Raw genomic sequence first — 14,089 nt, forward strand, 5'->3', positions numbered from 1 at the left:
TCAGTCGAGCGCAAAGCGACATTCTGAAAGCACTGCATAAAACAGCTTCAAGCTTCTGATGACCTAAGAAACGTTAATTTGTTAAATATATCGCTAGGAGCTCTCATTATTAGATACTAAACGAAAAAAAACTAAACTTCGTCCGAACAGACATGGGAAGGCCCAACGGTACCGACCGGCCGCCGTGTCATCCTCAGCCCATAGGCGTCGCTGGATGCGGTTATGTTGGGGCATGTGGTCAGCTAACCGTTCTCCCTGCCGTATGTCGGTTTACGAGACCGGAGCCGCTCCTCAGTTTGCCTCACAAGGGCTGAGTGCACCCCACTTGCCAACAGCGCTAGACAGACCGGATGGTCACCCATCCAAGTGCTAGCCCACGCCGACAGCGCTTAACTTCGGTGATCTGACGGGAACCGGTGTTACCGCTGCGGCAAGGCCGTTGGCCATGATTAGACACTGGATGAGTATAATCTGCGTACGGTACAGGAACAGTTCGTAGTTGTATCAGCGTGATAATGCACCTGTCATAAAGCATCATCTGTGCACCAAAGGTTTGTGGACAATAACGTCCCTGAAATGGACTGGACTGCTCACAGAGTCCAAACCTCAACCTAATGGAACATCTTTCGGATGAGTCAGGCCGTCTTCTCTCCACACCCCAGCATCCACCATCACTACCTTTGCAACCTCCCCACTATAAGTTTCTGCATGAAATTTAGCCCAACTTTACCTCCCACTCTATAAAGAGCCTACGTATTACCAAAACTAGGTACTCGCAAAGTGTTATCCAACCTAAACTTGTATGCTAAACTTTACTGGGTAGGACCTAATTTGGATTGAACTATAATTGGTCTCAACACAACTTCCCTTTATATTAAATGCGCAACTGAAGTAACACAATTATCTAACTCTAATCAAAATTTCAATTTATCTCGCTTCTTGATAACATTCTTCAAGATTCCTGAAATTACAATAGCAAACAGTAACCACGCAGCGACTAAACTGGATTTCTATTACTAAATAAATATTCAAACTGTTGCATACCACATGGTGCAACGTTGTGACACGTAATGATAAACGTTTAAACGGTTATTCTAACAAACTGGCTGCGCAGTGCTGCAATCTTATCTCAAACTTCTTCACAAAAAAAAAATAATAACGTTACGCAAAATTCATATTCTCCTCGGTTTCCAGTATATACATCACATTCATCCTTGCTGTCCTTAACAATGAATCTTTCTTCATCTAACAGATACAAATCAACACAACACTAATGAATACGCCCATCACCTACCACACTTTGACTAAGAATGTATCAGGCCGCGCAGAGGCAAAGATTGTGTCCCAATAAGACCAAAGATTGTCTAACGGGGACGTAACTTGCTCACTCTCTGACGCGCACATCAGTAACTTACAGAAGTCAAAACGACACGACCACCTTATTACACCTTCTCTGATTCCGGCTCTCGGGGAATACTGGGCTGCCCTTCCTCCCAAGGAAATTCGAATACACTGAAGAACCAAAGAAACGGGTACATCTGCCTCATATCGTGTAGGGCCCCCGCGAGCATGCAGAAGTGCCGCAACAAGACGTGACATGAATCCTGCACGGCTGTCCATAAATCCGTAAGAGTACGTTGCAAGGCAACCTAGATATGTTCAGCATTGTTCATGTCTGGGGAGTTTGGTGCCCGGCGGAAGTGTTTAAACTGAGTAGAGTGTTCCTGGAGCATTCTGTAGCAACTCTGGACGTGTGGGGCGTCGCATTGTCCTGCTGGAATTTTCCAAGTCCGTCGGAATGCACGAGGGACATGAATGGATGCAGGTGATCAGACGGGATGCTTACGTACGTGTCACCTGTCAGAGATGTATCTAGACGCATCGGGAGTCCCCCATCACCAACAGCACACGCCCCAGACCAGTACAGAGCCTCCACCAGCTTGAACAGTCTCCTGTTGACTTACAGGGTCCGTGAATTCATACCCGCACACGTATCCATTCGGTACAGTTTGAAACGAAACTCGTCCGATCAGGCATCATGTTTCCGGTCATCAACTGTCCAATGTCGGTGTTGACGGGCCCAGGCGACGCGTTAAGTTTTATGTTGTGCAATCATCAAGGGCACACGAGTGGGCCTTCAGTTTCGAAAGCCCATATCGATGATGTTTCGTTGAATGGTTCGGACGCTGTCACTTGTTGATGCCCCAGCATTGAAACCTGAATCAATTTGCGAAAGAGCCGCACTTCTGTCACGTTGAACGATTCTCTTCAGCCGTCGTTGGTCCCGTTCTTGCAGAATGTTTTTTCCGGTCCCAGCGATTTCAAACTCATTTAAATCTTGATAAAGTTCCATTGTAGCAGCAGTAACCGGGCTAACAACTGCGCCAGACGCTTGTTGTCTTATATAGACGCTGCCGACCGCAGCGTCGTATTCTGCCTGTTTACATATATCTGTATTTGAATACGCGTGCGTATAACAGTTTCTTTCGCGTTTCAGTGTATCTCATTCAGAGAGTCCCCAGCAGAAGTCAAGCCGAAAGGTGGACATACCCCATGTTAATGTCCGCAATTACGTGTCTAAGTACTTTCGAGTTTGTATAAAAACATCGAGGTTTTGCGAGGACATTCTAATTATGGGAGAGGCGTTCAAAAAATGTTCAAATGTGTGTGAAATCTTATGGGACTTAACTGCTAAGGTCATCGGTCCCTAAGCTTACACACTACTTAACCTAAATTATCCTAAGGACAAATACACACATCCATGCCCGAGGAAGGACTCGAATCTCCGCCGGGACCAGCCGCACAGTCCATGACTGCAGCGCCCAAGACCGCTCGGCTAATCCCGCGCGGCGCAGAGGCTTTTAGACGACTCGAAAGAGCAAAGCAGTAGATAATGACATGAAAAGAGGTTATAACATCAGCAATAAAAGTAAGCCAAGGGTAACGGAAAACAAACCAATCAAATCAAATGGTTCAAATGGCTCTGAGCACTATGGGACTTAACTTCTGAGGTCATCAGTCCCCTAGAAAGAACTACTTAAACCCAACCTAAGGACATCACAAACATCCATGCCCGAGGCAGGATTCGAACCTGCGACCGTAGCGGTCACGCGGTTCCAGACTGACGCGCCTAGAACCGCTCGGCCACACTGGCCGGCCAATCAAATCAGGCGATGTGTAGTACTGGAACTGGAGTTCCAGTACAGCACTCGTGGCTGCCGCATCGCGGTCGCGAAGTGGGGCCGAGGCAGTTTCAGATACGTTTTTACAGTCCGACGATAAATTACGGATTTGTAGTTTTAGCTTGACGAGGTCCACTATGTACAAACGGTAGTCACTTCTATTCTGAAGAAGGTTGGGTTATTCCGACTGAAACCTAGGTAAATCTAGGTAATCCTTGCAACTGAGGCTGTTGGTTTAAAATTAAAATTAATATTTATACAGTTGCTGACAGGGCCGCGAAATGTTGAAAATATTTATGCTCAATAATGTTCATGTCTGGGGAGTTTGGTGGCCAGCGGAAATGTTTAAACCCAAGCAGTGTTCCTGGGGCCACTCTGTAGCAATTCTGGACGTGTGGAGTGTCGCATTGCCCTGCTGTAATTACTCAAGTCCGTCGGAATGCACACTGGACATGAATGGATGCAGATGATCAGACAGGCTGATTATATAAGTGTGACCTGTCAGTCCATCCAGACGTATCAGGGATCCCATACCACTCCAACTGCACACGCCCCCACTCCACGCCATTACACAACCTCCACCAGCTTGAACAGTCCCCTGGGTCCATGGATTCGTGAGGCTGCCTCCATATCCGTACACATCCATCCGCATGATAGTTTTTGTAACGAGACTCGTCCGAGCAAGCGACATGTTTCCGGTCGTCGGGCCAGCCTGGGGTGGCTGAGCGATTCTAGGCGCTACAGTCTGGAACAGCGCGAACGCTACGGTCGCAGGTTCGAATCCTGATTCGGGCATGGATGTGTGTGATGTCCTTAGGTTAGTTAGGTTTAAGTAGTTCGAAGTTCTAGGGGACTGATGACCTCAGAAGTTATGTCCCATAGTGCTCAGAGCCATTTTTTTTCCGGTCGTCAACAGTCCAATGTCGGTGTTGACGGGCCCAGGCGAAGCGTGAAGCTTTTTGTCGTGCAGTCATCAAGGGTACACGAGTCGGCCTTCGGCTCCGAAAGCCCATATCGATAATGTTTCGTAGAACGGTTCGTTCGCTGTCACTTGATGGCCCAACATTGAAATCTGCATCAATTTCGTTGAACGATTCTCTCCAGTCGTCATTAGTCCCGTTCTCGCAGGATCATTTTCCGGCCGCAGCGATGTCGGAGATTTGGCGTTTTACCGGATTTCTCATATTCAAGGAACGCTCGTGAAATGATCGTATGGGAAAATCCCCACTTCATCGCTGCCTCGGAGATGCTGTGTCCCATCGCTCGTGCACCGACTTTAACACCACTTTCAAGCTCACTTAATTCTTGATAACCTGCCATTGTATCAGCAGTAACCGATGTAACACCTTGTAAGGTGCCAAGACATGGGCACTTACACGTTAGCCTACCAACATTAGTATTAGTAGTGAAGGGACTGGCCAGGGCATCTATTGAATTATGATAAATATGAGGCACTCTCGAGCAGTATTCCCTACATGTCTGCATGATTGAGCCACTAACGTAAAGCGTTGGTGAAAGGTATCGGAAGTTGAGGATTGTGGAATGTAAAGTCTGCAGATGGCTATAGCTCGCTGGACCGCCGTGGGCGGCAGCCAGCGGTCACCGGAAACGCGGGACTGTTCGGCGCTTTTGGGGCTAGCCCGGCATCCGGAGCTACCTATGCTGGGCAACACGTGGCGAAGACGGGAATTTCGTTTGCCTAGGGGCGTCATGACAAAACTCTACCATCTGGTGAGCACGATGTATGAGACAGGCGAAATACCCTCAGACTTCAAGAAGAATATAATAATTCCAATCCCAAAGAAAGCAGGTGTTGACAGATGTGAAAATTACCGAACTATCAGTTTAATAAGTCACAGCTGCAAAATACTAACGCGAATTCTTTACAGACGAATGGAAGAACTGGTAGAAGCCGACCTCGGGGAAGATCAGTTTGGATTCCGTAGAAATGTTGGAACACGTGAGGCAATACTGACCTTACGACTTATCTTGGAAGATAGATTAAGAAAAGGCAAACCTACGTTTCTAGCATTTGTAGACTTAGAGAAAGCTTTTGACAATGTCGACTGGAATACTCTCTTTCAAATTCTGAAGGTGGCAGGAGTAAAATACAGGGAGCGAAAGGCTATTTACAATTTGTACAGAAACCAGATGGCAGTTATAAGAGTCGAGGGGCATGAAAGGGAAGCAGTGGTTGGGAAAGGAGTGAGACAGGGTTGTAGCCTCTCCCCGATGTTATTCAATCTGTATATTGAGCAAGCAGTAAAGGAAACAAAAGAAAAATTCGGAGTAGGTATTAAAATTCATGGAGAAGAAGTAAAAACTTTGAGGTTCGCCGATGACATTGTAATTCTGTCAGAGACAGCAAAGGACTTTGAAGAGCAGTTGAACGGAATGGACAGTGTCTTGAAAGGAGGATATAAGATGAACATCAACAAAAGCAAAACAAGGATAATGGAATGTGGTCGAATTAAGTCGGGTGATGCTGAGGGAATTAGATTAGGAAATGAGACACTTAAAGTAGTAAAGGAGTTTTGCTATTTAGGGAGTAAAATAACCGATGATGGTCGAAGTAGAGAGGATATAAAATGTAGACTGGCAATGGCAAGGAAAGCGTTTCTCAAGAAGAGAAATTTGTTAACATCGGGTATAGATTTAGGTGTCAGGAAGTCGTTTCTGAAAGTATTTGTATGGAGTGTAGCCATGTATGGAAGTGAGACATGGACGATAACTAGTTTGGACAAGAAGAGAATAGAAGCTTTCGAAATGTGGTGCTACAGAAGAATGCTGAAGATAAGGTGGGTAGATCACGTAACTAATGAGGAGGTATTGAATAGGATTGGGGAGAAGAGAAGTTTGTGGCACAACTTGACTAGAAGAAGGGATCGGTTGGTAGGACGTGTTTTGAGGCATCAAGGCATCACAAATTTAGCACTGGAGGGCAGCGTGGAGGGTAAAAATCGTAGAGGGAGACCAAGAGATGAATACACTAAGTAGATTCAGAAGGATGTAGGTTGCAGTAGGTACTGGGAGATGAAGCAGCTTGCACAGGATAGAGTAGCATGGACAGCTGCATCAAACCAGTCTCAGGACTGAAGACCACAACAACAGGGGCGTTATGACCTACTCGATCATTGGGTAGATCTCAGTGGACGGATTTCGGCGATGATAGAGCGTTCGACATTGGCCGAAACTGAGTATTCTTCCGCGGCGTTCTCGTACGCGTGGGACGAGAGAATTGTGGAGGGAGGTATACGGTCCGTATCGCAGCATTGCACCATCGCGTGTTCCGTGCAGAGTTCTGCGGTTAGAGCTCTTTGTGTGCTCAAAAGCGAGATTTTCACCAACGCCTAACCACTTCCCACAACTACCTAATATTCTCGATCTAGTAGTTATCCTTGCGAGGTGCCGAGTATTTATCAACGCAGATGCCGATAATAGGGGCGCGTAATTGCAAATTGTTAATGTGCCATTCTCAGGTGTGTGTGGGTGGACAAAGAGATTCACATTTTTTTGTTGTAAATTTTGTCAGTTGTGGGGAATACCAAATTAAAATGCCAATATTACGATCGAATTATCGACTTCATTGTACGAGGGCAGTTCAATAAGTAATGCAACACATTTTTTTTCTGAAACAGGGGTTGTTTTATTTAGCATTGAAATACACCAGGTTATTCCCCAATCGCAACACTATTTTTCAACGTAATCTCTATTCAATGCTACGGCCTTACGCCACCTTGAAAGGAGGGCCTGTATGCCTGCACGGTACCATTCCACTGGTCGATGTCGGGGCCAACGTCGTACTGCATCAATAACTTCTTCATCATCCACGTAGTGCCTCCCACGGATTGCGTCCTTCATTGGGCCAAACATATGGAAATCCGACGGTGCGAGATCGGGGCTGTAGGGTGCATGAGGAAGAACAGTCCACTGAAGCTTTGTGAGCTCCTCTCGGGTGCGAAGACTTATGTGAGGTCTTGCGTTGTCATGAAGAAGTTCGTTCAGATTTTTGTGCCTACGAACACACTGAAGTCGTTTCTTCAATTTCTGAAGAGTAGCACAAAACACTTCAGAGTTGATCGTTTGACCATGGGGAAGGACATCGAAGAGGATAACCCCTTCAGCGTCCCAGAAGACTGTAACCATGACTTTACCGCCTGAGGGTATGGCTTTAAACTTTTTCTTGTTAGGGGAGTGGGTGTGGCGCCACTCCATTGATTGCCGTTTTGTTTCAGGTTCGAAGTGATGAACCCATGTTTCATCGCCTGTAACAATCTTTGACAAGAAATTGTCGCCCTCAGCCACATGACGAGCAAGCAATTCCGCACAGATGGTTCTCCTTTGCTCTTTATGGTGTTCGGTTAGACAACGAGGGACCCAGCGGGAACAAACCTTTGAATATCCCAACTGGTGAACAATTGTGACAGCACTACTAACAGAGATGTCAAGTTGAGCACTGAGTTGTTTGATGGTGATCCGTCGATCATCTCGAACGAGTGTGTTCGCACGCTCCGCCATTGCAGGAGTCACAGCTGTGCACGGCCGGCCCGCACGCGGGAGATCTGACAGTCTCGCTTGACCTTGCGGCGATGATGACACAGGCTTTGCCCAACGACTCACCGTGCTTTTGTCCACTGCCAGATCACCGTAGACATTCTGCAAGCGCCTATGAATATCTGAGATGCCCTGGTTTTCCGCCAAAAGAAACTCGATCACTGCCCGTTGTTTGCAACGCACATCCGTTACAGACGCCATTTTAACAGCTCCGTACAGCGCTGACACCTGTCGGAAGTCAATGAAACTATACGAGACGAAGCGGGAATGTTTGAAAATATTCCACAAGAAATTTCCGGTTTTTTCAACCAAAATTGGCCGAGAAAAAAAATGTGTTGCATTACTTATTGAACTGCCCTCGTAACTAGCATTTACCCTGTCCCAGTAAGCTTTACATGTACTCTAGTCACTGCACAGCTTGCCCAGACGAGAACGAAGGAAGGTTTACAGTCTTCTATGTCAGCCACGGACTGATAAGCTTACAACCTGTCTTACATAGGCGTTGCCGACCGCAGCGCCGTATTCTAGCTGTTTACATTGCTCCGTATTTTGATACGTGTGCCTATACCAGTTTCTCTGGCGCTCCAGTCTATAAAAAAATTTTGTTTTTCCATATTGCTAATTTTTTATTTCTAAACGTCTGTTACTTTCTGGATAAAAATGGTTCAAATGGCTCTGAGCACTATGGGAATTAACTGCTGTGGTCATCAGTCCCCTAGAACTTAGAACTACTTGAACCTAAGACGTCACACACATCCATGCCCGAGGCAGGATTCGAAACTGCGACCGTAGCGGTCGCGCGGTCCCAGACTGTAGCGCCTAGAACCGCTCGGCCACTCCGGCCGGCTTTTCTCGATAGCTCCCGTATTTTTGTCCTATGTTTTGCGTACCATTGTGTGTAATGAATGTTATCGGAAAATAGCACCCAACTTTTCTTAATGCAAAGCCCCTTGAGTCTGGTGCCTCTGATCCCTCACAAGGGGAAGGCCTCAAAGACGGCCAACCGATTCGGCTCAGATTTGGCAGGTCGCTTGTGTACAACCTAAAACGAAGGAATGTGAGATATTTTGGGTCAACACCCCCGCGTTTTTGAGAAAATCACCCCTAAAGGTTATGACGAACGATCGACTCAAAATTGGCGGGATCGATAGATAATTGTAAATAGAGCACTTTTCATCATCAGGTGTGGGGTCCGAAAACGCATACTTTTCCAGAAATCGAGGTAAGAAACTTTTACAACTGCTGCGTCTCTACCCACATGGTTAACGCCTATCGCCGACAGCGCCGATAGCGCAACGGCCAAGGTAACTGGCTGGGAATCTGAAAACCCGGGTTCGAATCTCGAAAAAACCTAGCGAGTGTTATTCTTCTCGTTTGTATTTTTCCATAACTCAGTTGATAGGGATAGGAGGGTTAATAAGGTAAGTAAATCAATAAGGAATGATAATAATAAGGTAGGCAAACTAACTTCCCAAACGCCGTGAGTTAAAAAAGTATTAAACTTTTAAGCCTTGTCACATGAAAACAACTCCGAGTAAAAGGGCTGCGACTTCCTCAAGAGGGATCACATATAGCCAACCGTGCGACGCTTGTTTACAGAGAGGCACGGGATAGAATGCACGCGGGGAGAGTTATGTTGTCCCGGTTGTCTCTTCGTCATATCATAGGGAAGGAACAGTGTAGCTGTCGAAAGACTGCATTCATTAGATGCTCATGGTGCCGTGAGTATATTTGTTTCGAATGTTTGTATGACGAGTACTATCCTTGTTCGAAGAAAAGTGAGGACACGTAACAGTGACTGGAAGAGCCATTGTAAAGTGACCTGGAGTAACATTTTAGTTGCCCGCATCTCGTGGTCGTGCGGTAGCGTTCTCGCTTCCCACGCCCGGGTTCCCGGGTTCGATTCCCGGCGGGGTCGATTTTCTCTGCCTCGTGATGGCTGGGTGTTGTGTGCTGTCCTTAGGTTAGTTAGGTTTAAGTAGTTCTAAGTTCTAGGGGACTTATGACCACAGCAGTTGAGTCCCATAGTGCTCAGAGCCATTTTTGAACATTTTAGTTGTTTACTATCCCAAGAGGTTTGAGAAATTTATTTGCCTACCTTATTATCATTCCTTGTTGATTTACTTACCTTATTAAACCTCCTATCCCTGTCAATTGAGATATGGAAAAATAAAAACCAAAAGAATGTCATCCACTACGTTTCTTCGAGATTCGCAGCCAGTTACCTTCGCCGTTGCGCTATCGGTGCTGTCGGCGAAAAGCGTTGACCATGTGGGTACAGAAGCGACAGTTGTAAAAGTTTCTTACCTCGATTTCTGGAAAAGTATGCGTTTTCGGACCCCATACCTGGTGATGAAAAATGCTCTGTTTACAATTATCCATCGATCCCGCCAACTTTGAGTCGATCGTTCGTCATAACCTTTAGGGGTGATTTTCTCAAAAACGCGGGGGTGCTGACCCAAAATATCCCACATTCCTTCGTTTTAGGTTGTACACAAGCGACCTGCCAAATCTGAGCCGAATCGGTTGGCCGTGTCTGACAAGGGAACCTCTCCATCGCACCCCCCTCAGATTTAGTTATAAGTTGGCACAGTGGATAGGCCTTGAAAAACTGAACACAGATCAATCGAGAAAACAGGAAGAAGTTGTGTGGAACTATGAAAAAAGAAGCAAAATATACAAACTGAGTAGTCCATGCGCAGCATAGGCAACATCAAGGAGATGGTGAGCTCAGGAGCGCCGTGGTCCCGTGGTTAGCGTGAGCAGCTGCGGAACGAGAGGTCCTAGGTTCAAGTCTTCCCACAAGTGAGAATTTTAATTTATTTACTTTCGCAAAGTTATGATCGGTCCGTTCATTCATTGACGTCTCTGTTCACTGTAATAAGTTTAGTGTCTGTGTTTTGCGACCGTACCGCAAAACCGTGCGATTAGTAGACGAAAGGACGTGCCTCTCCAATGGGAACCGAAAACATTTGATCGCAAGGTCATAGGTCAACCGATTCCTCCACAGGAAAACACGTCTGATATATTCTATACGACACTGGTGACGGCATGTGCTCCACATGACAGGAATATGTTGTCGACCCACCTAACTTGTACACTTGGTGAATGGGTAAAAAGATTCTTCTACCTTTCCCGAATTAGGTTTTCTTGTGGATGTGATAATCACTCCCAAAAAAGTGATGAAAACATAAGTGTTTGTCACATAAACTGCAACAAATGAATGCAACAGTTTCAGAGTCGCACAGTTTTCCCTGTGCTCTGTCAAAACATCTGTTTTTAACGTTTTCAAATTTTTCCGTGTGTAGACCGTCAAATCCTGCATATGACCAAGCTAATCTAAACATGTCCTGGAATTTTCGAGAGCGAAGTTGATTGTGTGAGTGCCTGAACTTTGATAATTGTGTGAAAATAAAAAATTAAACTTTTGACTCGAGGGTAGAATTGAACCAAGGACCTCTCGTTCCTAAAGTGCTCACGCTAACCACGGGACCACGGCGCTCCTGAGCTCACGTAGTACTTGATGTTGCCTATCCTGCACATGGACTACTCAGTTTGTATATTTTGCTTATTTTTTCATAGTTCCACACAACTTCTTCCTGTTTTCTCGATTGATCTGTGTTCAGTTTTTCAAGGCCTATCCACTGTGCCTACTTATAACTAAATCTGAGGGGGGTGCAATGGGGAGGTTCCCTTGTGAGGCCTTCCCCTTGTCAGACAGCTTCGCCACACGCGTTCAGTAAGCGGTAACCCGGACGCGTCTGTTGCCCGCCTAACAAAGCTGGTCTCCATCTGGCGCAGATGAACGCAGCTCCTAAATGGCCAGATATCCCCCACAAATGACGCTCGTTCCTCGTCGGTTTCGTCCGTTCCATCAACTCTTTAGTTCCCCCCGCGCGCTCCTTTTCGTCGCCCCTTCACCTCCCGGGACATCCTTCTCCCGGCGTTTTCCCGGAGAATCGAAGTCTCACGTAGCGCTCGCACTTTGCGGGACCCCAGTTTGTTCGCCGGAGACTTCTGCTACCCTTTCCCCTCGGTTATAAAACATGACGGGCATATTTCAGCAGCCGGCGAGGCAGCGAGAAGAAGCCGTCGTTTTCTTCGCCGACGACGATAAGGTGTCTGCCGAGCCGGGCGGTAATAGCGGGACATTACTATTATGATAGCGCGCCGCTTTCTGACGCCGTTCCCTCCTTTCGCCTTGCTGGCGGGGATCTCTTTTAATGAATTTATACCTCCGGCTAATGCGACGTGCTTTGTTTTAATGGGAGAGCGCGCAAGCTGTGCTGGCGCCGGCAATTATCGGGTATCGGAGCAGCAACTTGAGGGAATGTGGAGCACCGCGTAATCTGGGACCGAGTATTATTCCGTGCGGAACACGCAGGCTGCTTTGCTCCATGTCTCAGTGATTCTCACTTGTAAAACTGACTCCCTTTCGGAGCTATAGTCTACCTATGGACACATGTGTTCACTTACATATCGGCTGTTGAACCTTTCAAACATTTGAAACTTCCTGGCAGATTAAAACTGTGTGCCCGACCGAGACTCGAACTCGGGACCTTTGCCTTTCGCGGGCAAGTGCTCTACCAACTGAGCTACCGAAGCCCGACTCACGCCCGGTACTCACAGCTTTACTTCTGCCAGTACCTCGTCTCCTACCTTCCAAACTTTATAGAAGCTCTCCTGCGAACCTTGCAGAACTAGCACTCCTGAAAGAAAGGTAATTGCGGAGACATGGCTTAGCCACAGCCTGGGGGATGTTTCCAGAATGAGATTTTCACTCTGCAGCGGAGTGTGCGCTGATATGAAACTTCCTGGCAGATTAAAACTGTGTGCCCGACCGAGACTCGAACTCGGGACCTTTGCCTTTCGCGGGCAGTTGTGGGGAAGTTTGTGAGGTAGGAGACGAGGTACTGGCAGAAGTAAAGCTGTGAGTACCGGGCGTGAGTCGTGCTTCGGTAGCTCAGTTGGTAGAGCACTTGCCCGCGAAAGGCAAAGGTCCCGAGTTCGAGTCTCGGTCGGGCACACAGTTTTAATCTGCCAGGAAGTTTCATATCAGCGCACACTCCGCTGCAGAGTGAAAATCTCATTCTGGCTTTCAAACATTTGCTTGTCAGACAAATAGGGGTTAGGCAACATAGTGTGAACACCTGTGCTTACTTACGAATGGTTCTACATCTACATACATACTCCGCAATCCACCATACGGTGCGTGGCGGAGGGTACCGCGTACCACAACTAGCATCTTCTCTCGCTGTTCCACTCCCAAACAGAACGAGGGAAAAATGACTGCCTATATGCCTCTGTACCAGCCCTAATCTCTCTTATCTTTGTGGTCTTTCCGCGCAATGTAAGTTGGCGGCAGAAAAATTGTACTGCAGTCAGCCTCAAATGCTGGTTCTCTAAATTTCCTCAGTAGCGATTCACGAAAAGAACGCCTCCTTTCCCCCAGAGACTCCCACCCGAGTTACTCAAGCATTTCCGTAACACTCGCGTGGTGATCAAACCTACCAGAAACAAATCTAGCAGCCCGCCTCTGGATTGCTTCAATGTCCTCCCTCAATCCGACCTGATAGGGATCCCAAACGCTCGAGCAGTACTCAAGAATAGGTCGTATTAGTGTTTTATAAGCGGTGTCCTTTACAGATGAACCACATCTTCCCAAAATTCTACCAATGAACCGAAGACGACTATCCGCCTTCCCCACAACTGCCATTACATGCTTGTCCCACTTCATATCGCTCTGCAATGTTACGCCCAAATATTTAATCGACGTGACTGTGTCAAGCGCTACACTACTAATGGAATATTCAGACGTTACAGGATTCTTTTTCCTATTCATCTGCATTAATTTACATTTATCTATATTTAGAGTTAGCTGCCATTCTTTACACCAATCACAAATCCTGTCAAAGTCATCTTGTATCCTCCTACAGTCACTCAACTACGACACCTTCCCGTACACCACAGCATCATCGGCAAACAGCCGCACATTGCTATCCACCCTATCCAAAAGATCATTTATGTAGATAGAAAACAGAGGACCTACCACACTTCCCTGGGGCACTCCAGATGATACCCTCACCTCCGATGAACACTCACCATTTAGAACAACGTACTGGGTTCTATTGCTTAAAAAGTCTTCGAGCCACTCACATACTTGGGAACCAATCCCATATGCTCGTACCTGCGTTAGGAGTCTGCAGTGGGCACCGAGTCAAACGCTTTCCGGAAGTCAAGGAATATGGCATCCGTCTGATACCCTTCATCCACGGTTCGCAAGATATCATGTGAAAAAAGTGCGAGTTGCGTTTCGCAGGACCGATGCTTTCTAAAGCCGTGCTGATGCATGG

At 46.8% G+C, this 14,089-nt stretch overlaps 1 pseudogene; it reads right to left on the reverse strand.

Annotated features, from left to right (window-relative positions):
- Positions 1 to 326: 326 nt before the first annotated feature.
- LOC126215597 (5S ribosomal RNA) lies at positions 327 to 444 on the reverse strand (annotated as a pseudogene).
- Positions 445 to 14,089: the final 13,645 nt, after the last annotated feature.

Source organism: Schistocerca nitens, chromosome 12, assembly GCF_023898315.1.
Source record: "Schistocerca nitens isolate TAMUIC-IGC-003100 chromosome 12, iqSchNite1.1, whole genome shotgun sequence".
In the NCBI taxonomy this organism is placed as follows: Eukaryota; Metazoa; Arthropoda; class Insecta; order Orthoptera; family Acrididae; genus Schistocerca; species Schistocerca nitens.